The sequence below is a fragment of the Mastomys coucha genome, unplaced genomic scaffold (genome assembly GCF_008632895.1).
Source record: "Mastomys coucha isolate ucsf_1 unplaced genomic scaffold, UCSF_Mcou_1 pScaffold13, whole genome shotgun sequence".
Classification (NCBI taxonomy): domain Eukaryota; kingdom Metazoa; phylum Chordata; class Mammalia; order Rodentia; family Muridae; genus Mastomys; species Mastomys coucha.
This window is the reverse complement of record NW_022196895.1, coordinates 48,565,890-48,591,919: the sequence shown is the minus strand read 5'-3', so window position 1 is coordinate 48,591,919 and position 26,030 is coordinate 48,565,890. Positions and strand designations below refer to the sequence as shown.

At 40.8% G+C, this 26,030-nt stretch overlaps 1 protein-coding gene across 6 annotated transcripts in view; it reads right to left on the bottom strand.

Annotated features, from left to right (window-relative positions):
• Sncaip (synuclein alpha interacting protein) overlaps positions 1 to 26,030 on the bottom strand; it is a 144,838-nt gene that overhangs the window by 116,818 nt on the left and 1,990 nt on the right. The window lies entirely within an intron of this gene.

The window sequence follows — 26,030 nt, the reverse complement described above, 5'->3', positions numbered from 1 at the left end:
AAGCACCTAAAGAAATGTTCGACATCCTTAGTCATCAGGGAAATGCAAATCAAAACAACCCTGAGAGTAGGGTTCTTATTACTAGTTTAGTGTGAACATAGGCATTTTTTTTTTTTTTTGTGTGTTTGGTAAAAGTAACATTCAATTATAAAATTAAGCATGAATATTGCCATGAGTAATGTGGATGTTTTCTATTTCAAAGGACACAGTTCTGAGTTCTATTTCGAGGCTAGAAAATGCTAATGACTCGAGTAGGAAGTTCATTCGGCTGACCACCTACCTTGCTTGACTCTGACAGCTGAAAACATCTTAGGCTTTAAAACTGTTGCTGAGGCCAGGGAATTGGCACTGCTCAACCGGTAAACTCTGTATACTTCTCTTTCAACACTTTAGAAATGTAACCCTGTAGTCTGTAAGAGAGACAAGGTGCTGACTAACCTTTCTGGTTAGCTGAGATATAAAGGGGGATGTTTCTGGCCCTGGAGGCTTTGACATTAAATGTGTCCTTCCTCAGAGGAACTGGAGCATGCTCCTCAGGCTGAAGGCAAGGAAGTGGAGAATGCCAGAGGTGCATTAAAACACATTTTCTTCCCTGCTAGTTCATGACCACTTGATTCAATTTATGAATGTCTAATCCTTGTTTAAGCTTAAATTCTAAAGCACTTGAGGTAATTTATGAAAGTTCCCATGTAAGCAGTGTAGAAATCAGCTTCATAAACAGGTACTACTCGGCATCAGCAAGTGCCTAATAAATTTGTCTAGACACAGGTGAGGAGGCAGTAAATTTTTCTTTAAATCTCCCGTGGAAATCTCTGTAAAGCCATGTGCTTCCTTTGACTAATTCAGAAGAAATGTTCACTTTTTTTTTTTTAACAAAGGCAGGTCAATGAAATAATTGCTTAGCTGGGAGGGACAGAGGAACTGTCAATATGGACAATGTTTGAGCAAACTGAGGTCCGGCTGACCTTTCTAAGTTCCTTTCATAGCTGCACGGAAAAGCAAAACATTTGTTTACTTTGAGGTGTCAAGTGTTCTCAGTGACCTCTGACCTAGTAGTTCCTAGTATTGTTGGTGAAAGAGAGGAACTGGTGGGGGAGTGGGTGTGGAGGAGAGAGAGATCTCTTGCCAGTCACTTGCATTCCATTCCCGTCTACCACATAATAACTTCTGCTAGGTAAGTCACTGTAAGTGAGCCTGCGGAAACTATGGCTACCCTGTGTGCTCACAGACACAGCCAGAGAACTACCATACTGCAGAGTCATTTACGTTTGGCTCCTCTCTATTGAAAGTGGTTGGATTGCCTCTTGACCCGTCTGTCCTCCTCCACCACAGGTTCCAGAAGTAGAACAAAATTCCCATGTTCTCTCCTGAACAACCCAAATGAAATTCAACACATGGAAAAAAGTACCTCATGAGCAACAGAGAGAAAGAATCTCTTTACAGTTTCCAACTCTAAGCAGGTTTCACACGGTGTCTTTTCTTTTCTTTTTTTTTTCCTGAACTGCTCGTAAGGCCAAGTTACAGGCTCCTGATTAGTATAACACATTTTGCTCTTAAAGAGCGAAAAGAAATGGTAACCAGTATTCCATTTTTTTTATAGATTATTATATTGTCTTTGAGCCGAGTTGAAACTGAAATTAATAAAATTAACCCGTTTGGCTATATCCATCAATTTTCCATCTCATTCATCGTTTTGCTTGGCCCCAGAAGACAGGCTTGGCCAGGAAGGAAAACTGTGTTCAGTGGTCTCATTCATTGTTAATTCCCAGACTTCTGTTCTAGAAGCTCAGTATCAACTGAATGTGAAAACAACTTGAGAAGTCACAAGAGACCCTTCATAGTGGAACAGCTTGCCTTTCACAAACAGCACTTACGTTTCTGTTTAAAATGTTATAAAAACACCGAGAGGCTATCAGACAGACAAATGATCAGATAAAAGTTGACCACAGAGGTTGAATCAAGACAGGAAATCTCATACTGAGACATAAATGGGAAGGGAAAAAAAATCTAACGTTCCATTTTGAGCCAATCAATGATAAAAGCCAATATGCCAAACAAAACAAGACTCCAACTGGTTGCTAGTTCTGGCTGAATAGTATATACAACGTTGCTTGAAAAGTGGACAGTTACTTCATTTCTCACACTTGAAGAAGGCAGCCTATCTGAGGTGGTTCTGATTCTGTTTTGAAGAGTCTGTTAAGACTATTAGTTTCTTACTTGAAATGTCCCATGTATGTAAAACAGAAGAGAGCCAAGGTTCCATCCAGTTTCATACTGACTTAGATGAAATGTGAGGCTGTGAGACCTTTGGGTAATTTGTGTCTCACATAAGGAAGTGACTTGGCTTGCCTAGCCAGTGTTATGTCAGGGAATTTTGTCAAAACCTCTCTCTCTCTCTCTCTCTCTCTCTCTTTCCCTTCCTCCCTCCCTCCTTCTCTCTGCCTTAAGCTTGAAGACATGAAGAAGTTGGCATTAAATTCCCAAGCTATTACAAGCTCTACTTGCCACCACCCCACACCCTTTGCTCCACCAATCTGTCCCGAGTGGAATACTCAAGTACCCCTACTGGTATACATCCCTTCCTGGCCTCTATACAAATCCAGCTTTGGAATGCCTGTCCTATAGCAGAGGTAGGTATGAATTCTGCAATAAGCTGTCATGTTCAGATCATCACAGAGTATTTTTGAAAGGAGCTTTGCTTCCAACATTCTAGTCAACAGAATATTCCTTTAGATACTATGGAGGTTGCAAACCTGCAAGTCTATAACTCAGTGGACATGCATGGATTCTTGAGCAGTTCACATGACTGCTAAGCTCCTAATTTCACACAGAACCCAAAGGCAGTCTTAAATTTGTTATTGTGTATAATTCTTTATAAATTGCCATTCTCAACATAACATATGAATGCCTAAATATGCAATAATAGTATATGACAAGTTTTCATACCCAGAACAATAAAATAAACGATGAGTCTTTGCAGTTCCAGAAGTGATGGCCCAATTTAGAGAACTTTGAGTTGACGCTGATAAGCTGTGAGTGTGTATTTTCAAGTTGTCTGATTTAGGATTGTTCATGAACATACACATGCGCATACATGTTCATGATATATTGGCACTGACGTTATCTGTACATACCTAGCTGCCCTTTTCTGCATTTCAGAAAGCAACTGTGCAGTCATCTGTTTTTCATACTAAATTCCCACATGATTTATAATGCAGGGTTATAAGATTTATATGGAACACTGCATCAATCACACAGAAATAACTGCCTTTTCCAACTGCTCTGCAAATCCTCCATTAAATTACGATTGAATTGAACCAAAGGCATGAATAAAGTAACAGCTGCTAAAATAGAGGTAAAAAACTCTTTAGACTGAGATTATGTGTTGCCTTTTTAATATCAAGGCTGAAAGCATACCCACCCTCCTTACTCCTTTTTGTTCACTATGGAGGATGATGTATGTGAATACCTGACAAATGTCTGTCTCTTGGGTTACCTGTCTCTAGCAGCACTCTATTAAAATAAACAAAGGAACAACAGAACCTTGTCTACTTTAATTGTGGCGTCAAAAACAAATCAGAGAGAGCCAACTGTCATGGAGCAGTGAAAATGTTGTTATCATTTGTAACATGATTCAACTGTGGGGAATCAGTCAACCGTAGTTTCAGAAGAAGGGGAAAAAAAGATATATTACTCAGGCGTTCTAATGAAATGAGATGCTGCAGGAAGTTATTTAGATGGAAAGGAGGTTTAAATTCACTTCAAAATTTATTTTAGTCGCATATCTAAAGTATTTCTTTCTCCTGGTTCCAGAATGTCATCATCATAAATTAAAGAGTGATAATTAGGATCATGTAATGATTGGTTTGTTTCTGTACTTGTGTGTATATGTGATATATGGTTACGTGTTCTAGGTTGTTTCTCGTGCTGTGATAAAACACCAACTACCAGTAATTTGTGAATAAAAGGGTTTGCTTCCATTTTTAAGCTTATTGTCCACTTCCAAGGGAAATCAGAGCAGAAGCCAAGCTTGGTAGGAGCTGAAGCAGAGGCAATGGGGGAGTGGTACTTATTGGTTAGCTGTCCATTGCTTGCTCTGTTTACTTTCTTGTACCACCCAGGATCAACTGCCAAGGGTTGGTACTGCCCACAGTGGGCTCGGCCCCCTCACATTAATTATTAGTTAAAAATAATATCCCACAGACTTGAAGTTTCTTTTCATGATTCTACCTTGTGCTAAGTTGATGAGAAACTAACGAGCACAACATATTTATCCCTTCCTCATGTTCAACAAGTGGGAACTAAGTGCCTGTAGCACACACTAACTTCTTACTTCTACATTATGTGTCTCCAATTCCTTTAGCTGCTACTCATCTATTAAATGCACTGCAGGAGGACAGGGCAGAAGCCAGTACACAGTATGTCATTTCCTGTTTCTTTTCCCATCCTTTCTCTTCTCTCTTTCTCTTCTCTTTCCTTTTTCTTTTCTTTTCTTTTCTTTTTTCTTTTCCTTCCTTCTTTCTTTCTTTCTTTCTTTCCTTTCTTTGTTTCTGTTTCTTCCTTTCTTTCTTCCTTTCTCCCTTTCTTTCTTTCTTTCTTCCTTTCTCTCTTTCTTTCTTTCTTTCCTTCTTTCTTTCTTTCTTTCTTTCTTTCCTTCTTTCAGACCTCATCTCCCTAGGTATCCCTCACTGGCACTGAACTCAGCATCCTTTTACTTCAGCATCCTTCATGTACTACCACACCAGGCATTCAGAATTGTCTGTTTTTATAAGATGCCAGGTCACTGTCAGCACAAAGTCCTGCTAGAGTAAAGATAAAGTACTTCCTTTTTTTCAGTAGAAGTTTGTGGCAAGGATCAAAGATACATGCTTAGTTTAAATATCAAATATCTGAGATCTGTGATGACAAACTTCTGGATATGAAAGCACTGCTATAAAAAAAGTTATCAAAGCAGAAATCTTATGGCTGTATTTCAAGGTCTAGAACTAATAGCATATGATATGACTGAGTATAGGGCTTTGATTTGGGTAGAGTTGACCTGATATCATAATTATACCATTAAATGACTGATCTCATCAGTCTCTTTAATGCTCTAATTCTACTTATCAGTTGAATGGGGGTGAGCACACTCTTCTTGCAAGGAAGCTACAAACATTAGAGGATACAGAACATGAAAAGTGACCATTCTATTTACATATCATTCAGTTATATGCACGTCCAACATACTTTCCAATCAGTATGTTTGTGTGTAATTTCTTTTCTCTACAGCAAACGTCTTGTTAAAATAATTTTCTCTTAAATTCACTTCCTTTGTGAAAGATGAATTCTATGAAACAGTAACTAGGAAATACATGCCAATTATAAACTACAGAGATTATAGTTATGACACAGAACACCGTTGTATGCTGTTCAAATTTCACTTCCTCTGGCTCTTGGGAATGATTCTTCTGCCCAATGTCCAATGACTTTCTATAGGAATTGACCCTTGGTTAGCGAGTCATCTTTTATCATGATCCTGCCAGTGATGAGATGGGTTGGGTTGTACATGCCCAGTCCCCTTGCTGTAACCTGGTTCAGTGCTGAAGGATTTAGGGTCTCCATGAGTTTGCTGAGGCCTTAGGCTGGAGTTAACAAGAGAAGCCCACCTTCTCTTGCCCCTTCCTTTAATCCAGAGGTGTCGACTTGGGAGTGCTATTTAATGTACTTCCTGCTGAAGGTCTGTTTTCAGAGAATCTGATATGTATGAGTAATGGCCCAGACACATGTGGCCAGGCTGCCTGCACCATCCCAACTCAGGTACCACCTTCTTCCCTTTGATGGAGAAGTGTCTGCTTGCTCTAAAACCACACAGGAGTACTTTTGGTGAAAATGAGAAGAAAAACATAAAACTAGTTTAATCTAGGCAAATGATCATTTTAATTCTTGTGATTTGCAAAACTGAATGGCTATTCAAACAGTGCTGTAATTCTGACAGTACAAGTAGCCATGGGCAGTGGCTTTATTCTTTGGGTCATTGGCATCTGTTCCTTTCAGAGTTCTCCAAGAGACTAAGCCCACAGCTACAGGATCACTGTCACTTTTGCCTCAGGGAGCAAGATTGAAGGAATAATCCACACATTAGGATACACATCAAAGCCAGCAGCTTCTCTATGTTTATGTTTTACTTGATATTTAAGTTAGGACTATTGCAAAGCTTCAAGATTTCACATTTCCTATTAAGATCATTTTCTACTGCCGAAGAGAAATAGATGAAGTGATCACTCTAATGTGAATCTACATTTCTTAAATTAGGCTTTGCTATTAAAATCCTTTCTCTAAACCCATACTTTCCCTCCCACAATGTTAGCACCTCACGTCCATTCTCCTCGAGCAGGCGCACTGTCTTCTCTTTCTTAGCGCCTCTCTGCTGGGAATCTCCAGTTACCCAGGTAGAAACTCTGATGAAGGATCTAGGCACCAACTCACCTTTTTACATAAGAAAGAGATAAATTCCTGTCATTGTAAGCCATATCTGATAGAGGTAATGAATCTTTGGGAACATGTATGTACCAGGGTTAGAGTCTCAGCTGAGCTTTAGTAACCATGGAACTTAGGCAAATCACTCTCATCCTAGCTTCATCCTTGACTCTTTCTCTTTCTTCCCTCCCTCCTTCCCCTCCCTCTTCCTCTTCTCTGAAGAGATGCCAAATCTCTTACAATTCCCTGAGCAATTGTGAAGAGTGTGTTGGTTAACTTATACAAAGTACTGTAGAAGAGTGCTCTTGGCCTGGAGCTAGGTAAGGCTAGCTACTACTCACTGCTCACTCCATTTTCAGTTTGACTTGGTAGCTGCTTCTTAGGACCCCACTGGAGTGCGTAAGCCTGTCTGATTCAGCTCCAGGATGCTACTTGACTATCCACTGGATTCATGACTCTCTTTACCATGAGCAAGTCTTCCATACTTATTTATTTATTCTTCAAGAAAAAAAATGTATTTTTCTTGTGTATGTGTTCATGGGATGGGAGGCAGAGGGAGAGCAGAGAGTCCTGATACAGCACACACGTGGAAGCCGGAGGACAACTTTTTGTAGTCAGTTTTCTCCTTCTACCTTTATGGGTGTTCTTGGGTTTGAACTTGGGTCTCCAGGCTTGCTCAACAGGCACCTTTACCAAATGACCCATCTTCCCTCTGCCCCATACTAATCTACTCTTCCTTAAGCCTTTTACTTCCTCCAGGTTGACTACAGTGTATATTTCATTTCTACAATTTTTAAGTGACTTACAGTCTTTGTATCTCCAAACGTTATCCATTGTGGCCTAATCCCATCAACATCCGAAGTGTTAGTAACCTTGATAGTAGACTACAACCTGTGACCTTCAAGACATACTAAATAGGACTGCTTGGCTGTGAAATGGGGTGCCTGTTCTCTGTTGATGATTTAAACTGCATTTTGCTCCATTGGACACACCAGCCCTACTGGCTGTATTGCTCTACTGAGAAGATTAGGGAAAAAAGAACTTATTCTTTGCAGTTGAGCAGATTCACCATGAGAGCTTAAGCACTTACAGGAAATGGAAGGCCTATTGGGAGAAAAGATATAGTTTCCAATTAACTATGAACCTGTGTTAAGGGCACGGTGCTTTTCTGTGAATGAGGTATGATGGCTGCCAACAAATGCTTTTGTGGCTACCTCATCCAAAGTCGTCAGCAAGAACGCCGGTTCTGGTTTAAGTTTCGGAGTCTTTCAAGGCTGTGTCAGATAGCAAGGGCAGCCTCCCGCTTCTAAAACAGCTACTGTGCATTGGCTATGCAAGGCAAGCAGTAAAACCCTAGTGGGAGTCAATAAACTGAGAGATAGAAGTCAGAAAACACCCAACCAACAAATAGGTTCCGTAATAATGTGACATTTTTATGGTCACATTTTTTAACCATAACAGCACTTGAATGGTATGCATTATAGTATTTCAATTTAGTCATTTATCTAGAAATGAGTTTTATCTCGGCTCATAAATAAACGGTGACACTTCAGCAATTTGAAAAGCTCAGCTTCACCGTTTGCTGCGGAGCCCATTTCACAATTACAGAAACACGGGCCCTTTTGTGCTGTGTTGCTTAATCTTTGATTTATGGCAACCTATCTTGGTGCTAACCTTATTCTGTGAACGACACAAAGTTTATCCAAGCTCAGCTATTTCATTCTTAGTTCTAATCTTAATGGGTTATTTTCTCCACAGTGGCCATGACTAACAGAGAGATTAGGGAGAAAGTAGGTACCCCTTTCAGTTCATCCAGCACTACTGAGTGTCTCCATGTGTTGAGGCAGAAATAAGAGAGCCATTTCCCTAACAGCCGGACTTGCTCGTCCAGAAAGCCTTTGATTCTCTGGATCCTGCTTCTCCTCTGCTTGCTCTTAAAGGCAATTGCTGCCTGCTCCCTCGTTCCCCTGGTTCACTTTCGGCAGGTTCCCTCAGCTAGAAGATTAAGGAAAGAAAACATAAAAGGGGCATAGGGTGGTTCCTCTCTGGTTCCATCTTGTCTACCTTTAAGTGCTTGTGGTTGCTTGTGGCACCACTCCTAACCTCTCCCAGAGTCTTGTTACAGAGCTGAGCTTTGACACATCCACTAGGAAACGCTGGAGATGGCTTTATGGCAATGTACTTAGTTTGAAGGAAAGCAATGTCTTGTTCAAGGTCCAAGGAGCTGAGATAAGCATGGGTTCTTACATCCTCCTTCACCTGTGTTCACATGTTATAGACTTGGCATGAATTGCAAGGCTTGTGCTCTGGGGTCGCTGCCAATGACTTGCTTCATTACAGATGTGGATTTTCTTCTTTGTGTTTTGTTATTTCTGTTGTTTTAAAATGCAGGGATAAATGTACATTTACTCCATTTTAAACTAGAAGTCAGGATAAAAGTCTTTTTTAGAGTATAAAACCAGGATGATTATTCAATACTTACTAAAATTCATAGAATACAAAATGATATATCCAGATTATAAATAGCTATGATATCAAGTAAATGAACTCAGAAAACATATCAAGATGGTAAATAGCTTGTCTCCAAATGGGAGGACTTTTTCAATTGATATATAGCTTTGTGTTTTCTATTTTGGAATTTTCGGTGAACAAGTTTTGCATTTTAACAATAGGCAATTGATGTCTACACAGTCAAAAACACAGTCAGATGGCAGCACAATCTCTGTAGGACGCTATCCTACAAAATGATTTTCTTATGCTGGTCAGGGTTAGAATCTATATTTAGCTGTGAGATGGCCTCTAGACATGCCTAAGGAAGATTACCTTGATTGCATTAACTGGTGTGGAAAGACACATATTAAGTGCAGACAGGACTAATCCCTAGGCTGAGGCTCCCAGACTGCATAAAGACAGGGAGCTGAGCATCAACATGCGATGTACTCATGACTCTCCTCTGACCAGGGCTGCAGAGTAGCTAGCTGCTTCAAGCTCCTGCCCCTGTGGCTTCTCCATCATGATGCGTGTGCAGCTCATCCAACAAACCCTTCTCACTGAAGCTGATTTTGTCAGAGTGTTTTATCCCAGTGACAGAAGAGAAAATAAGACATGTCTGCACTCAACACATGTTTGCTGAAGTTCTGCCGTGGGTCAAAGACAATGCAAAGATTCATAAAGACAACATTGAATAATGAGTAGTGCCAAGGAAGAAATACAATAGACGAACAATAGAACTTTAGGATCTGAATTTGGGATCAGTGTTATCATGGAGAAGCAATACAAGGTGAATGTTTTGAGAAGGGATGCTGTGTTGGGAGGAGGCTCTGTGTCTGTTGAGTCTAAGAAAGTGAAGGAGTTTTGGTTTTTTTAAAGTGGAGTTTCAGCGGGTTAATATTAGAGATCATGAACTCTCTGATTGGTAGGCAATGCTACCAATGGCCTGAACTTTGTTCCTTTAAATCCGTATGTTAAAATCCAATCACCACTGGGACGGTATTAGCAGGTGAGCGTCCTTGAAAGGTGATTGGGTTAGGAGCGATTACATTCCACAGAGGATCTGGGGAGCTCCCTTATGGTCTTTCATCACGTCAGGACTCACTGAAGGCACGACATCTACAAACTAGAATGTGGCTTCTCACTAGATACTGAGTCTGGTAGTCCGAGATTTGGGGCTTCTCAGCCTCTCTCTAAGCGTATACGTTTCAGCTGTTTATAAGCTACCCAGCTTTTCGTATTTTGCTATAGCAGCTTGGACGAATTAACATAGGTACTCTGGCTCAAGTACCCACACAGTCAACCGTTATTCTTTCCTAACAATGGACCTAACAATGAGCCTCTAAGTTTAGAATTAGTTTGCTTGACACTGAATGCTGACAATGGGAAAATAGTCTTCCCCAGGGAAGAACACACTGCATGGCTCCCTCGTGCCAAATGGTCAGCCCTGAAAACGTACATATGAGTAGCATTATATAGACTGAGCAGGGTGTACTTGTATTAAATACTATGTCCTTAAAGTATCTATGCATATACATATATCTGTGAGAACAATGAACAGAAAGGAGGCCATGAATCTGAAAATAGAGCAGAGAGTATATGCTTGGGTTTAGAGGGACGGGGAGGTAAAAATGATGTCATTGTATAATCTCAAAGAATAAATAATAAAAATAATAACACATAGCATTTATGCTTAAAAACATTGAGTCTAATTTAGATAATTTTCATGTATCTGCATAATTTTACCAATTTATGGTTAAAAGCCATGTGGTGTCTCTCTGTCTCATGATATATCTACTCTTTTCCTTTTAGCCTCTGGTCATATATTCTACTTTCATGCTTGTTATCAGTTGGTTGCTCTTCTAATTCTAACAAGCTTGCTGCCTCGAATTTTTACTGACTTTGAAATTTGAATAAAGTAAGTTCCCTGGTGACTCCTAAGGAACACATGACGAGTTCTCTATGCATCCCAGCCACTCAAGTACCTGCGATTCAACATCACTGGGAAACACTATAATACGTTTTCTCTGTTTGGCCTATTACCTTTATGCCACTCTAGGTCTAAAAATTAACTTGTTTTTACTAACATAGTATTCTGAGAGTTCACCATCAGAAAAATCTCAGTGCCCAACCTTTAATTTTCCCTCTGCCACATCATGTCCAAAAGTGTACTGCCATCTTGTTTGAACTTTCTTAAAAGAGAAAATGTATGTAAATAAATTAGCGCACCACCTGGTCTGCAAAGATTGCTTAGGAAACGCCCGTGCCTGTGCCACAGCTACATGCCAGACTTGAAATGAAGCAGGAGGAGGACAGCAGATGTGATTGAAACATGATGTCTGGCATTGAGGTGTCCGTGGACAAAAGTAAATAATCTTTTACCACACAGATAGAGAGGTGAGGGCAGAGGGCAGAGGAAATGAGTTGACGAGGCAAGAAGGCAGAGAATGAACAAGAGGAGGAAAACACCCAAGAGACCAACAGTCTCTGGGAATGTCTGGGACACTGAAGTCATTCAGCAATCATCGCAACCACGGTGTCGAGTAAGAGGCAGGCCGTGGGTTCCATAAAGCCAAACGTGCGGATGGAACCAAAATCATTCGGATTTATATGACGTACTAAGGATTTTGGTTTTCAATCCAAACCTAAGGAAGACCCAGTACACATTTGCTAGCAAAAATCTTTGAAGAAATCACTTTTAGGAATGATGCAGGGAGAGATCAGAAAGTAGAGGTTATTACAATATTTAAGCACAAGTAAAAGCAGCCGCACGCCTAGCAGTGATGGTCACGGTGAAACAAAACAAACTCAATGATATTTCTGCAGACTTTCATCTCACGTTGCTTTTTTGGGGCAGCTTTTGTCTAATTGGTCTTATGGTTTCCAATTTAGTATTTTCTTTTGTTTGTTTTTTTGTTTTGTTTTGTTTTGTTTTGGTGTGTGTGTGTGTGAATGTGTGTGTGTGTGTGTGAATGTGTGTGCACGTGTGCTTACATGTGAGTTTCTCTCTTTTTTTTAGCATGTTTTTGTTTGCCTGTTTGTTTTCTAAAGAGAGAGAGAAAGAAGGGGGGTGGAGTTAATGTGTGGGGAGGTGGAAAGGGTCTTGGAAGAGTTTGGAGAGTTGAAAATGGTGAAGCAGATATATGAAAAAAAATTTTTTCAATTAAAAAAAGAGAGAAAAAGTTGCTACAACAATCAGAGAAGATGATGGCAACATTAGTAAAGACAAGATAAATGGGGACAGAAGAAAGACAAATATTGAGAGTAACCTAAAAACTATAAAATCTGGACTTGTTGAGCCTCTCATGCTAGGAGATGGGGGATGGTTGGAGACTAGGCACCATTACAGACAATTTCCTTGAAAGCTGGAACTATTCACTAGCTAGGAAACTGGAACAAAGCCAAGATCTTGAAAGAAAGGAGATTTTCTTTGAGAGTATAAGGGTTGTGAGACACATCCCTCCCCGCCCCCAGCCCCAAAGTTTTAAAGAGAACACCAGGGTTCAGATGGCGAGAAGAGAAAGAGGATGGCTAGGCCAGGATTAGAGATAAGAGTGTAGACATCAGGAGCACAGGTGACAGGCTAAATCTCAAGAATGAATGGTGCAGTCTACACAGGATTATATATCAGTGTCATTCAGCGAATGTGGTACATAAACCCCCTTCCTCTTCAGTGGGAAATGGATCAAGACCTGGCTCCAGCCATGCTTTGAACCTTAATGGCAGCCACTCCCACACCATATGTCTTAGTGTAAAAATATGATCTCCAGGTTCTGTTGAACGCTAATGCTCTCCTTTAAATTTCCTGCCCTGTGACCACTCATTCAGCCTTCACCTCTAAATGAAATGTCATGTTTTCTGGGAAGCCTTTGGTAGTCTGATCATGCCCTTCGTACTGTAGGGAAGGTCCCTTGTTTACTTCTCTCTCTCACTAGAGCACTGGACCCCTGTCCTTACTATTGATAGACACCTTCCTTCACTGCTTAGAAAATTCCTAAGAGGGAAAAATGTCATACCCAGAAAGGTATTAAACCATGGGTTCATAGAGCGAGTGCCCAGAATAATGAGACCTCTCTGTGCAAATAACATCAATGGCACCACTGAGAGTCCCTGACTGCTGTTTGGAAAACAGTCAGGGGAGGTTCTTAGGTACAATGTAATATTTTCAGTACAATCCACGAAGAACTTCACTGTGTTCTTAGACTACTGCTATTTGAATTAGTACAATTGATTAAAAAACACTCTGTTTATACTAATTACTAGGCCTATACTTTCTTCTTAGTGAAAATGTGATTATTTCATTCAAGGAAAATAAAATAAAAAATAAAATAAAATAAAATAAAATAAAATAAAATAGAGTAAAAGAGGACATTGAAACAGTGAAAGGCCAACAGTGGTAGAGACCAAGGATAGACAAGGAGACATGAGGACAGCTATTCTCAACCTGTAGGTCACAACTCCTTCAGCATGCCTCTGTCTCCAGAAGTATTTGCATTATGATTCACAACAGTAGCAAAATTACAGTTATGAAGTAGCAATGAAAATAATGTTATGGTTGGGGGTCACCACAGCATGAGGAACTATATTAAACAGTTGTAGCATTAGAAAGGTTGACAATCACTGCTTTAGACATTATAGTACAACATCTCAGGGCAGGGTAATTTGGTCTGGAAGAACAGCTCAACAGAGCAGCTGCCCATCAAGTGTAGGAAGTGGGTTTGATTACCAGAACTGGAGATTATGGCTAGTTCAAAGATAATTCATACATACTTGAGAAAGCTAATATTTGTATGGTTTTCAATATATAAAAAGATATTCTTAAAAAAAATAGCAAGAAGGAATCCTACCTGGAGAAGACCTTAAAGAAAATACTAGTGAGGAGAGAAAGAAAGGATAACAGGACCTTAGTGTTCCAAATGGCAGTATTGCATCCTTGAAGTGCTAGGTCATTCAGCAATAGGCTATTTGCTTTTGTCTGCTCAGTTCCTTCCCTAGGAAGGATGATATAGAAATACTTCTTTGAGCTGACATAGAAAAAACCTTACAATTTAACTCTACTTAATTGTAAAAAACAAAAATAAAAAAGGAAACGTTTCTGAAATTCCCTTCCCCCACCTACATTGTTAGAGGGAGGGTATGTGGACATTTCCCCCCAAGACACTGAAAGATATATTCATACATGTGGTCTAAAAATGCCAATAACTGTAACATTTACTATCAAATGGAAAGAAAGCATGTTATGGTTTGTTTTTCAAATTTTTTTTTTTTTCAAAATCAAGGAATTTTCTGGTTTTCATTTTGACAGTTTAATGAGCATAAATTTGGGTGAAATAATGCTAAAAATCACAAGGCAACTTACTTTATAGGGCTTAAGAACAAGCTCTTTAAGAGAGAGGCCAAAGAAGTACCAAGCATCTCAATAATGATCTATTATTGCAGGAGTTGAGGGGAAATCTCACCCTAAGGTCATCTACTTTGAAACTACCAAGAAGATAGAAATGTGAAGAGCGTTTAATCCCAGACCTTATAGTAATTAACCTGAAGAGGGAAAAGTGTTCATGATTCAATCCTGTTGTTATTTAGAAGTCACAACTGGAGATTATTACACTAGGCATTCTCAATTATCCCATATGGATTTTGTTTTAATTTACTAAATACTTTGAAATCATAGCTTTCTCTTCTAGACATGTCATGACTGTGTAGCCTGTACTAAGAAACAAGACAAAACTACTCCTTCACTGCTTAGTTCTGTCATGGAAGCACTGAATGACTGAATGACCTTGGCCCCTGACTCCCCTCACCCCCCCCCCGACACTTCTAACATTTGCAAAATAATAATTATTTTCCTTTTAAACTTTGAAGAATTTAAACGATGGGATAATAATATTGTATATTGAGTCCATTTATTTAACAATAGAAGCTGGGTTGGTAGGGTAGCTAAGCAGAAGAGCCCAGCAGAATAGCTGTGGGTTCAATCCACAGTGTTTCTTATTGGTGGCCCAATGGTGATAATGCCAAAATGTCAATAACACAGCTCTACATCCTACATTTTGCTCAGTAGTAGAATATGAATGTGACATTTGTAAGGTTATATCGCCTATCTATCAAGTTTTAAAAAGATTTATTTTATTTATATGAGTAGACTTGTAGCTGTCTTCAGAGCCATCAGAAGAGGGCATCAGATCCCATTACAGATGGTGGTGAGCCACCATGTGGTTGCTGGGAATTGAACTCAGGACCTCTGGAAGAGTAGACGGTGCTCTTAACCGCTGAGCCATCTTTCCAGCCCAAATTTTAGTTGATGTAGGCACCTTCCACAACGTATATACAAGGACCAAGCCATCCAGTGAATGGATTTTCATTATGGAAGACATGGCTTTGTTGAATGCACAATGAAGAGCAATCATTGCACTAAACCTACCAAAATCATGTCAGTCTTACAGTGACTTCAGGTTATCACTCTGTCAATCAAGCAGGTCATAGACACAAATGCAATTTGATGATAGTTTCATATAAAGACCAAGAAACAGTGTAGAATGAACGCTGAGCTCCTAAGGCTTCAAGGAGCAGTTCCCAGGTGGAAGTGTCTAGGAGGAGGGTACAGATGTCACAAGCCAGACAGTAGCCCTAGAGAGATCTGCAGCCACCACCTATGGCCAACAGGGAGGTGCCTGGAAATAGGAAGTTCAGGGAAGAAGCTCAGTTTTTCTTTGCACTTGTTTGCTAACAACATTCAGTTGATCTTCCTGATGAGTGCAAACCCAATCAGAAGCAAGAGTTCAAAAGAGCCAGCCCATCCATTCATCCCACAAAGCATCCAGCGTATGCTTTAGCACACCCAGTGGATGGATCCAATGTCACTGTTTCTATTTAAACCCTACCACTAAAGCTCATATGTGGAGTAATGAATAAACATTTGTGAGCTTGAGAGAGGATGAAACTGTATCAAAATATTGAAAAGTGTTATGACTCATCCCAAACCACATGGCTTTATAAGAAGCTAGACAACCCAGTCCTTGCATTGATGTTCAACACCATGCTTAGAACCAGGCGATATCTACCATCCTTTCTAACGTTATTATCCAGTGGGGTTCATAGTCCTCTGCTTGGACAGATAGTGGAGATGAGAGGAGTTAACACTCTGAACAAGTTTGTAATTTATTTGCCCGTTTGTATTATCTTATTTTTCTATCTCATTATTGTCAAAGCTCCAAATTCTTTCCTAGCATCAAAAGCTCTAGAAAAGCCAGACTTAATCTCTTAGGATTTCATTTACCTTCTAAACTGTCTGCCAAATATCTGCCAGTAATGGCATTTTTGCCTACTTATTTCATAGGACTTTTATTCAGATGCTCTGAGTATAAATACATGATTTTCTTTTGTAAATTAAAACCCCTAACTTTGGCTAATTGCATTGGAGTTAGCCTTGGGTCTTGGATTATAAACACATTCACTTTTCAAGACAGGTTGAAAGATTTGGTTCTCCAGCTAGTATATACTGATCATGTGATACCCTTCAACATTGGGCTAGCTACTTTTACAGGCTGAGAAATAAGCTCTTACCAAAATTAATAGCCAGCTCTCTGCTGAAACACACCAGCAATTATCCCAAAGGTGGGTAAGAGTGTGTTCTAATAACTGCTAAAGATAGCTAAGGACATTTGCTGACATAGTCATGATCCTGGCTCCTGGCAGCCAGTGCAGCCCCTTCCTAATTCTATCCAGCTTGTTCTGAGATTTGATATAAGATAGAATCTGGTAATGAGCCCAAGTTCTCTCAACTCTGGTCCACAAGACAGCCAGTCAAGCGTATTGCTGGTTTGCCCTCTCTTAGGAAGGCTCCTGCTTTGAAATACCAGACCCTGAATATAACAGTCTGCCTCAAATAGATCAAATAGTAATTTGCCCCTGTGGGTTTTTCTTCTTCTTTTTCTCTTTTCTTGTTTTTGATCTTGGGAAGGACCCTTTTTTTAAAATGCCTGGTCCTGACTGAAATAGCACATAGCAATCTCTTGTTCTCTAGGACAAGGCAAGTGAAATAGCATTGCTTCTTCTCATGCTGTGCAAATGTCAGCTTTTCATTAAAAAAAAAAAAAGTATTACACAATGCATCATGCAGCGAGGCTTGCCAAATGGAGGAGAAAAGAAAGAAAAGCAGAATAGACTGGGTTTCCTACATGCATGTTTTAATGATTTTGGAAAGTCATCAACCTGGCTCAAATTTAAAAAAAAAAAATGATTTGACGATTTTCCACTAAGGCCAGAATGCAGAGTCTGGTGATAGTTAAATTTTAAGAAACTTTCTATTTTCCCCAATCCTTCTTGATGTTTATTTCATGCTGGTTTTGGGGGCGGGGACACTTTTTCAAATCGCCACTGATGGTGTACTTGTGCACACACGTCCATGCACCCATTGCAACGAAAGCTTTGAAAACACAGGGCTTCTAAACATGAAACATGCTTACAGGCATTGTGGAAGGGAGCAATAGTGAAGAATCCTTCACCAGGGAGAAGCAGAACTCCCGCTCCTCTGCAAACCCATCTGGAACTTTCGAAGAGCTCTACTCTATTTCTTAGCAACAATAGTAAACACTGCACTACATCCGGTACCCGAGAATTTCACCACGTTAATCTGTGGGTACTCAATTCAATTAAAGATTAGACTTCTCAATTGTAGTTTTAGTACACAGCAGGCTGCTAAAGTATGATGATCAGCGGCTAAGTGTGCTTGCCTCAGCACAACTCCGGGAGCGAAAATGACTCATTTATTTCTATCTTGCTATGACTGCTCTTCTCCGAGGCACTGTGCTGAGTTCATGTGCTTTGGAGTGCACTGGAATTCTATGGTTAACACACAGCTTGGAGACCTCATTTATGAAAATTCCTTTAAACCTTTCGCCACTTTGACAAATCCAGTCCAAGTTCACTGAGCCAATTCAAAAGTAGCTCTCAGCCTTTTTATAGGTTTTCAATTACACCAGCACAGCAACCCAGAGCCATGGTGGTTGAAGAACTGTGTGTGAGTCGCAGAGAAACATGAATTCTTTTAAGAGACTAGGATGAAAACCTCCAAATTAGAGCCAATGGATGCAAGCTTTGTCTATCTTGAACTGTCCACGCCTTACTGGCATGGCTGTGGGATAACTTAAACATGGCTAAGTGTTTAGTGATTTACCATATGGTATATGTGATGATTTTTCTAGCTTTTAGGAATTTACTTTGCAAAAATAAATATTGGCATTCTACTTCACGCTCCAGTTGCCCTAGATAGAGTTTTCCTTATGAAATTGCTCAAAATGTTGTCTTAGTTCATTAATCTTCCTGATACACAGCATGGAAGAGCAGGACTTACTTTTCCTGTGTGGATCAGGCACAGTTGAAGCAGGTTTTAGAGGCTTTCCAGGGTGAAACTGGCAAATGGTGGTCAAACTGAGGGGAAGCCTAATTCTAAGTGATTTCAGCACACTTTTTTTTCTCTACATTTTTTTATTCCTGTGTGCTCAAGTGCATGTATATTTGTGTGTGTGTGTGTATGTGTGTGTGTATGTAAGTCAGTTGAGTGCAGGTGTCTCTAGAGGCCAGCAGAGGGCATCAGATCCCCTAGAGATGAAATGCCAGGAGGCGGGGAGATGTTGGACGGACGTAGGTGCTGGCAACTGGACTGGAATCCTCTCCAAGTGAACTAGGTGCTTTCCACGGCTGAGCCCTCTCTCTTTCCCTTCAAGCACTCTGTAAATGGGCTTGAGCTAATCATCTTCATCTGTTTTCGAGTGCTTATACTGCTTAGATGAAACACTGGTATCTTCTCCCATTTTCAAGCTTTGCATTTTTTTTTTTTTTTTTTTTTTTTTTTTTTTTTTTTTTTTTTTTTTTTTTTTTTTACATATGTGACTAGTATGGTTTATGAGAGTAGCAATCTTTCAGATGCGGTTGAAAAGATTGTTTGAAGTGACATTTGTCACTGAGGATAAAGTAGACCTGCAAAAAAACATGCTCTTAGCCATTTAGAAGCAGTTGCAGAAATTTAAATACGGCTGCATATGCAAAGACAATTGTACTCGGGTTGTAAATCTCCCGTTTTCTCAGGGGTGGGGGAGTTGAACTGACAGTACCAGGGAATCAGAGCAAGCTCAAGATGACTCCAGCAGCTCCCTGCTGCAGCTTGCTTTCTCCATGTGCACCAGCGTTCTGTATGCCAACTGGCCCTTTTGGTACTCTCAGTAAGGGGTGTATCTAGTGTATGATTCTTTGGGTTTGGTCTGTCCTCCTGTTTGTTTTCTTATCCTAGGATGAGTATTGTGGCTTTTAACTTGGCATTAGAGACTGAAATCAAAAGATAAGCAATACGCATGTAGGCTCCGTTCACAGTAGTGCCACCACTCAGTTTCTGACTGTGGAGGGCCCCGGTCATTCAGTCTGAAGCAAACAGGGCTCTTTGACTCTGGATAGAGCTGGGAGGTAGAAACTAGAGGCTGTGAATGTACTATGCTAAGTCTGAAAAGGCCAGCCTCCATATATCAAACTTAGTGTTGCAAGTTAACCTCCTTCATTCGTTAATACGTTTGCCAGCTTATGAGTGCCCAGTATACACTACAGCGGATACAGAGAGATGGCAGAGTTCCATTCCTTACCCTCTGACCCGGTTTGGGGAGCATACAAAGCCACAGACACCTCCTGTCCAGGCAGGAACTGAGGTTTGAGCTAGGTGTCGAATGAATCAGAAGTAGGGGAGTTGAAAGTTCAAACCTGTCTTCTGCTTTGGAGTCACTAGCCGCAAGTAGCTGGTGAGCATTGGAAATGTGGGTAGTCTGGGTTAAGTATAAAAGGCATTCAAATTTCAATGACTTAGTGTGCAGAAATAAGAAGAATGTAAGGCATCTATCTGTTCAATGATTTGGAACACATGGAAATGCTGAGGCTTTAGATGCACGGAGTGAAGGAAGACGTTATTATTAAAGTCAGCCTCCCGTGTTTGCTTTTTACTTATGGTATCCCTATGTATGTGGAAATGTGAAACCACCTACTTGTTTTGCATGTATAGAGTTTTTACCTTTCTGTGTGTATACTTAAAGGGAAAAATCTAGGGAGGTTCTAGAGAGGAACAGGCCTGCAACAGGAGAAATAACCATGGTGTGAGGAAGAGACCCAGAGAGACTGGCAATGTTACTACTTTCTGAGTAGTCTGTCTGCTGCGTTCATTTGCAGCAAAGGGAGCCAGAGGGAGGAAAATCCAAGATAATAACGTCTCAAGCAAATTAGGAGCAGCTTGTGGTTCAAAGGGAGCAATTCTCTACTAGGGGCCAGAGCCACTGGTTAACCCATCTTCACCCCACCTGTCGTGAATCCATTTGGTCACTCTTGCCTTCTCATCGGCAAAGAGGAGACCGAGACTAGCTCCTCTGCCTGCACGCCCCCAGCTCCTATTTCTCTTTTTAAATTATTTCTTTTTTATTCATGCCTATGAGGGTGTGTGATATATGCATATGTCATAGCAGTTGCCTGTGGAAGCCAGAAGAGGGCATTGAATGCCTGCGGCGGCTGGAGTTACAGTTGGTTGGGAGCCAACCAAAGTGGATGCTGAAAACTGATCAAGGGTCCCCTGAAAGAGCACTTAGCTGTCCTCGACACTGGTCATCTCTCTAGCACCATGTTTTCCTCTCCAGGGCAGCCATTTAACCTTACAACAGCACTAAAAACATTACTTGTAGTGAAAGTTCAAGGTTGTTTAGACTGGTCAGCCACCCAGGTGAATTCTCCTGCAACTTGGCCATCTCTAGAAAGACATTCACTGGGAAACAAGACATTACAACTCTCTGTCTCCTCACATGAAACAAAAGAGAATTCAATAAACAAAGTAATTATAAGGCATCTAGGGGAAGCACTCAGAGCAGAGAACCTTGGATCTCACAAATGTAGCCACTAGCTGTCCTCCTTTGTGGTATGAGGAATGATTTTTCTGAACCCTAAGTCATAGATGGCAGCCCAGAAAGTCTGGGTTGCTTCTTTCTCAAGCTCTATCTTGATGTGGTCATTGGGGACTAATTAAAAGCCAACCATAAAAAAAAAAAAAAACTTTTGATAAACCATCTGAACAGAACTTCAAAAGGAATCTCACTTTATGCTCAATATTCTGAGCTACAAATATGAGACTCAAGTTAAAGGAAATGGGGAAAAAAAGCCTAAGAGAAAAAAATCCTTCCTTAAAAAAATCTCCAAAGAAGAAAGATTCAGGGCATGCACAGGGTGCACAGCATTAAGTTAAGCTGCCATGAGAAGTAGATAGTGCAGTCTCAAACTTCAGCCATCTGTCTAGAGCGGGAGATGGCCATGTATCCTGAAGACTGTATCACAAGGTGAAGTGTGATGTGGGGAACCAAGAAGGGAAGGTGGTCATCAAAGGGCTCTTGTGAGATCAAGAAGGATGCAATAGTATCCCACTGAGGCAACAGCTCTCATGAAAACATGGAGATGAAAGAAAGCCATCTTCGTTAAGCCAATGAGTACCTTAAAAATGACACAGCTCAGCCAGCATGAACACAACCTTCCTTCTCCTCTCTCACTTGTACAGAAGGCGGCAAAGCCCACACCACAAGACCTTAGGACTCGTGGCTGGCACCTTGGACTTGTCCCCAGGACAGTGACAAGGTCATGAATGGTTCTAAATACAGCTCCTTGATTTGACTGCGCCCAACTGCTTTAGAAAGAGAGCCGCTGACCATGGACAGCTTTAACTGGAACTGGAGACTTGAGGTACCTTCTTTGGATGACTTGTGAGGTGAAACATTGATGATCTCAAAGAAGAACTAAAGAGTCAAAATGGACGCAGGAGGCATCTGTGGCTGACTAGGAAGATAATGAAGAAGTCAGACCTAGTGCCAAGGCTTTGGGACTCAGGATGCAGTGAGCAGAGGTGATTTTCAGAAAGTCAGGTGAGATCGATGCCTTCTCCATGTACATCGACAGTACTCCCTCTTTCCTCTTCCTGATATTTTCTTTTTAAGCCAGTCTTAGCACCATGAAAGGGACAGGGACTCAGAAAGGGATTTTGCAAATGTCTCTGCTATGCTATCTGCTGCTTCTTAGTTGAGGTGACTTGGTTTCTGTCTCTAGTAACAAAGCATGATCCCTAACAATTTCTATTTCACAAAAGCAAAAGGCTAATTTTTAATAAAAGATAAATTAGAAAAAAACAAACGAAACAAAATAAAACAAAACAACTAAATTATTATGACAGGAGTGCCCAGAAACATTTCAGTCCGCAAAAGACACTTAGGGATTTTATAGCCAACTCTACCCTGAATAATGAAAAGCCAGACCAGACTGTTTTAGAAAATGTTACTGCACCAGATAATGGTGCGTTCATTCATTCAATTAACATTTATTGAGTATCTTCAGGGTTCTTAGGCTTGGGCAATAAAAAAAAAACTATAAAAGTGTACGCTCAGGTTTAAGCTGGTCCATCCATGACTCGTTCACAAAGCACATCTGCATGTGATGCACAGAACGATTGTGTGAAAGCACTGAGGCCAGGTGTTCTGTCTGGACCAACAGCTGCACCTGATGGTACCTGGCTATCTATAATTGAGCCTGATGAAGCAGCAATTTGAATAGGTTTTCAGGAGAAAGACACAACAGAATGTGTTTAGAATTCCATTCCTTCCTAGAAAAATGTCCTCTAGCTGATGTTTGCGAAGGGATCCCCAGTGAGGCATTCTGTTGGCCCGCCTCTTCTCTCTTTGCTTTCCATGAGAAAACCAGACTACACCGTGGATTTAACCTTTGTTATTGCACCTACAGCTTCACCTAAATATGCCTCTCTTGTGGCTTCCTGCCTCACTGCCCCGTGGCGGGGCCCGACTCAGTTTTCAAGTATTCCTCAGCAGTGGGCATCTGTTGATTGTACCGCCCTTGTCTACATCCAGTGTAACTGTGCCTGCTCTTGAAGATGCGTGTCCTACTGCATGCCACTGTGGGTAGGCTTCTGGGAACGTGTATGTCACCCAAGGCTAGGCCAAAGGGGCCTGCTGCTAGGCCCGACTAAATAAGAAACAGTACTCCAAGGCCCCACATACCTAGAATCATTGTTACCTTCCTGAACAAGGACCTTCTAACTTCCTTCTAACCTCTTAAGGTAACTGGGGATATCATAGTTGGTTTTCTGGTGCTTTCTTTACCCAAAGCAACTTGTCTACCCGCAGTAGTCATCGAATTACAAACCTAAGCAATAGCTAACACTCAGCACGCTCTGGAGGTTATAACATACACTTGCCTTAACTCTGCCTCCTATAATAAGCCTTTCTGGGACTGAGTTTTTCTCTCCCCCCAAATAAATCACTTACTGATTTCCCCATGTCTCATAAGTGCGCAGTCCTCTGTCAGCCGCTTAAGCTCTTTTAAATCGCAGGGTGATTTTTAACTCTCTGCTTTCACTACCTCTATTACCAGTCACTTAATCCTAAATCTGGAGTTCGTGGACCCATGAAGCAGCGGACACTTCTCGTCTTACACGCCAAGGGCTCCGTAAGCACCGAAGCTCTACATTTCTGGGTTTCACGAGTTAGTCCTCAGCCGGATGTTCCTTCTAGAATCAAGTATACTCAAAGGTCTATAGATTTATTTTAAAAAACAATAAAACTAATTTTTCTTTTAGTTACCTCCCATTTCAGGTGTTGCCTTTTTAACCCCCTCAGATCTGGGGTGACCTTAGAATATGCTAAGCCAGTGGGAGAATAGCTAGCATGACACTCACAGGTATTCTGCTCAGCACCTGTCTCTGCTGTGGTGGTGGGTCATTTGCTACCCCTTCCATTGCTCACTGAATACAGATTGGGTACTGAGTGAAAAGACCCTGGCTAGCCTGCTAAAGGAAGAGCGGTTCCTGTCCCAGTCCACCTGTGCCCTTTGATCATAGCCTGACAGCAGCAAGACAAGTAGTCAAGGACATCCAAGACCCACGGTCATCCTCCCAGCTGACAGATGATGTCACCTACAGAAACCTTCATTGGATTAGCAGAAGCCAGGCCAAGCTGCTGACCAGCAGAACCATGAGCTTTCGTAGCCTTAAGCAACTACGTTATGGAATGACTTAATAACCAGTCAGCCAGTAACTGATAAGACAGCTAAACTGGTAGGATGACTTTCTCCACTTTCTTTTGTTTTCACGGAACTCAATTCTAACATGTCTTGTCTAATGTTCTGCAACATTATTTAAAATTTTAGGTATCCTATTCTTTGCTTTTAATTCCCTTATGAAGAGATTATGTTCTGTGGTGGTTGTTGTTGTTGTTGGTGGTGGTGGTGGTGGTGGTGTGTGTGTGTGTGAAAGAGAGAGAGAGAGAGAGAGAGAGAGAGAGAGAAAGAGAGAGAGAGAGAGTCATTTTGTTTTCTTTATGTGTGTGTATCTCAGTGAGTGGATTCCACTTGTGTGCAAGCACGGAAGCCAGAAGAGGGCACTGAATGTTCAGTAGCTGGAGTTAGAGAAGTTGGGAGTCACCTGACAAAGGTGCTGAGAACAGAACTTAGGGTGCTCTTAACCCCCAAACCATCTCTCTGGCTCTTGCAATCTACACTTTTATATTCTCCATATTCACAAATAGACTACCTATTTAAGACTTAAGTCAGACTTTTGAAGGGCCCAGGCATTAATGAGCAATTATTCTTTTGGTCATTAATTTTATTTTTGATTCAAAAAAATTTTTTTTCCTTGAGACAAGCTGGCTCGAAAATCACTAAGGGTAACAGGTGACCCTTGACCTTGAAGTTTTCCTCCTGCCCCCCTACTTGTCACTGGGCTCACCTTTGACCATTAATTTTAAAGGTTTAATAAAAGAATCAAGTGGCCAACCATAAAATATAAAGTCTATTATCTAACAGACTGGAAAATAATGCACAGTGTATAGCTCAGAGACCAAATTATGTATTCATTTCAGGAATTTTTTCCTCTGCAAGTGAATTTGCATATAAGTCAAAGAGCGAAAGTAAACAAGTGTATGCGGGATCCTGGTTCACAGAAGCCACCATTTGATTTTCACCACATATTATTTGTCTCGGAAGACACACATTCCTCCTGTGGGATTTGCATCCCTAACCTGAAAGATTGCCAAAAAACTAGGCTTTTTCTCTCAGAGTGTCAGGGATCCTCTTGTGGCTCTTCAATTCGATTTTGCATTTAAAAGAGAAAGTCCCTTGTGTTGCTTCTAATGATGCACCTGCTACTTGGGAGACTTCTTCTTTGCACAAGAAACAAGTTAAATCTGGCAAGAAACATGGCCCCAGGCTTTCTCTGATGATATCAAAGAGCATTTGTATGTTTTAGATGTTTTTGTGGGTTTCCCCCCTCCTAGGCACAGTGAAGTCCCTCCAAGTCCTTCCGAAACAACAGTGCTCGCAATGTTTTTTTGGCCTCCATTCTCTGTTTCCACTGCACACCTGCGCTGAACAGCTGCTTGGACTCAGCAAAGCTGTGACATAGCCCACTGAAATCCACGGACTTTAGTCACTTCCTTTCAGACGCAGACCAGTAGAACATATCAAACTAATGAGTGGAGTACCATTTCAAGATGTACTGCTATCTTGTAAACTCTCTTCATGAACCGCTCAGGGACAATACAGGTTATCTTTAAAAATGATAAAACCTCTTTATAAACCTCCCTTTTAACAGCATTAGTAACATTAGTGATGTTCTATGACTCTTAAGAGAAGCACCATCATTTTGCTTTCTGATTCGAGACCTGGAAACTCAAGTTAATTCCATTATGGGCAATACTCGGCTAACGCTCCCTTAGAAAGAGACTTCTGCGATCAGTCCCCAAATGTCACACATTCTTCTATTAGTTGTAAGGGCAGTTTAAAGGTGTCTCCCTGCAATTTGCTATGTAGAGAGTAATTTAATATCAAGTCGCATCAGAATCAGCCAATAGACACTGCCTCCCAGGTGTGTACACATTAGCATACGGGCCTTCCTACAGCTTGCTCTCTTGACTTTTGAATTTTTCAATAAGTACAAATGAAATACAGATTTGAACTTATTCCCAACTGAGATGCCTGCTTCATAATGAGAAATAGGGTTTTTTTTTTTTTTTTTT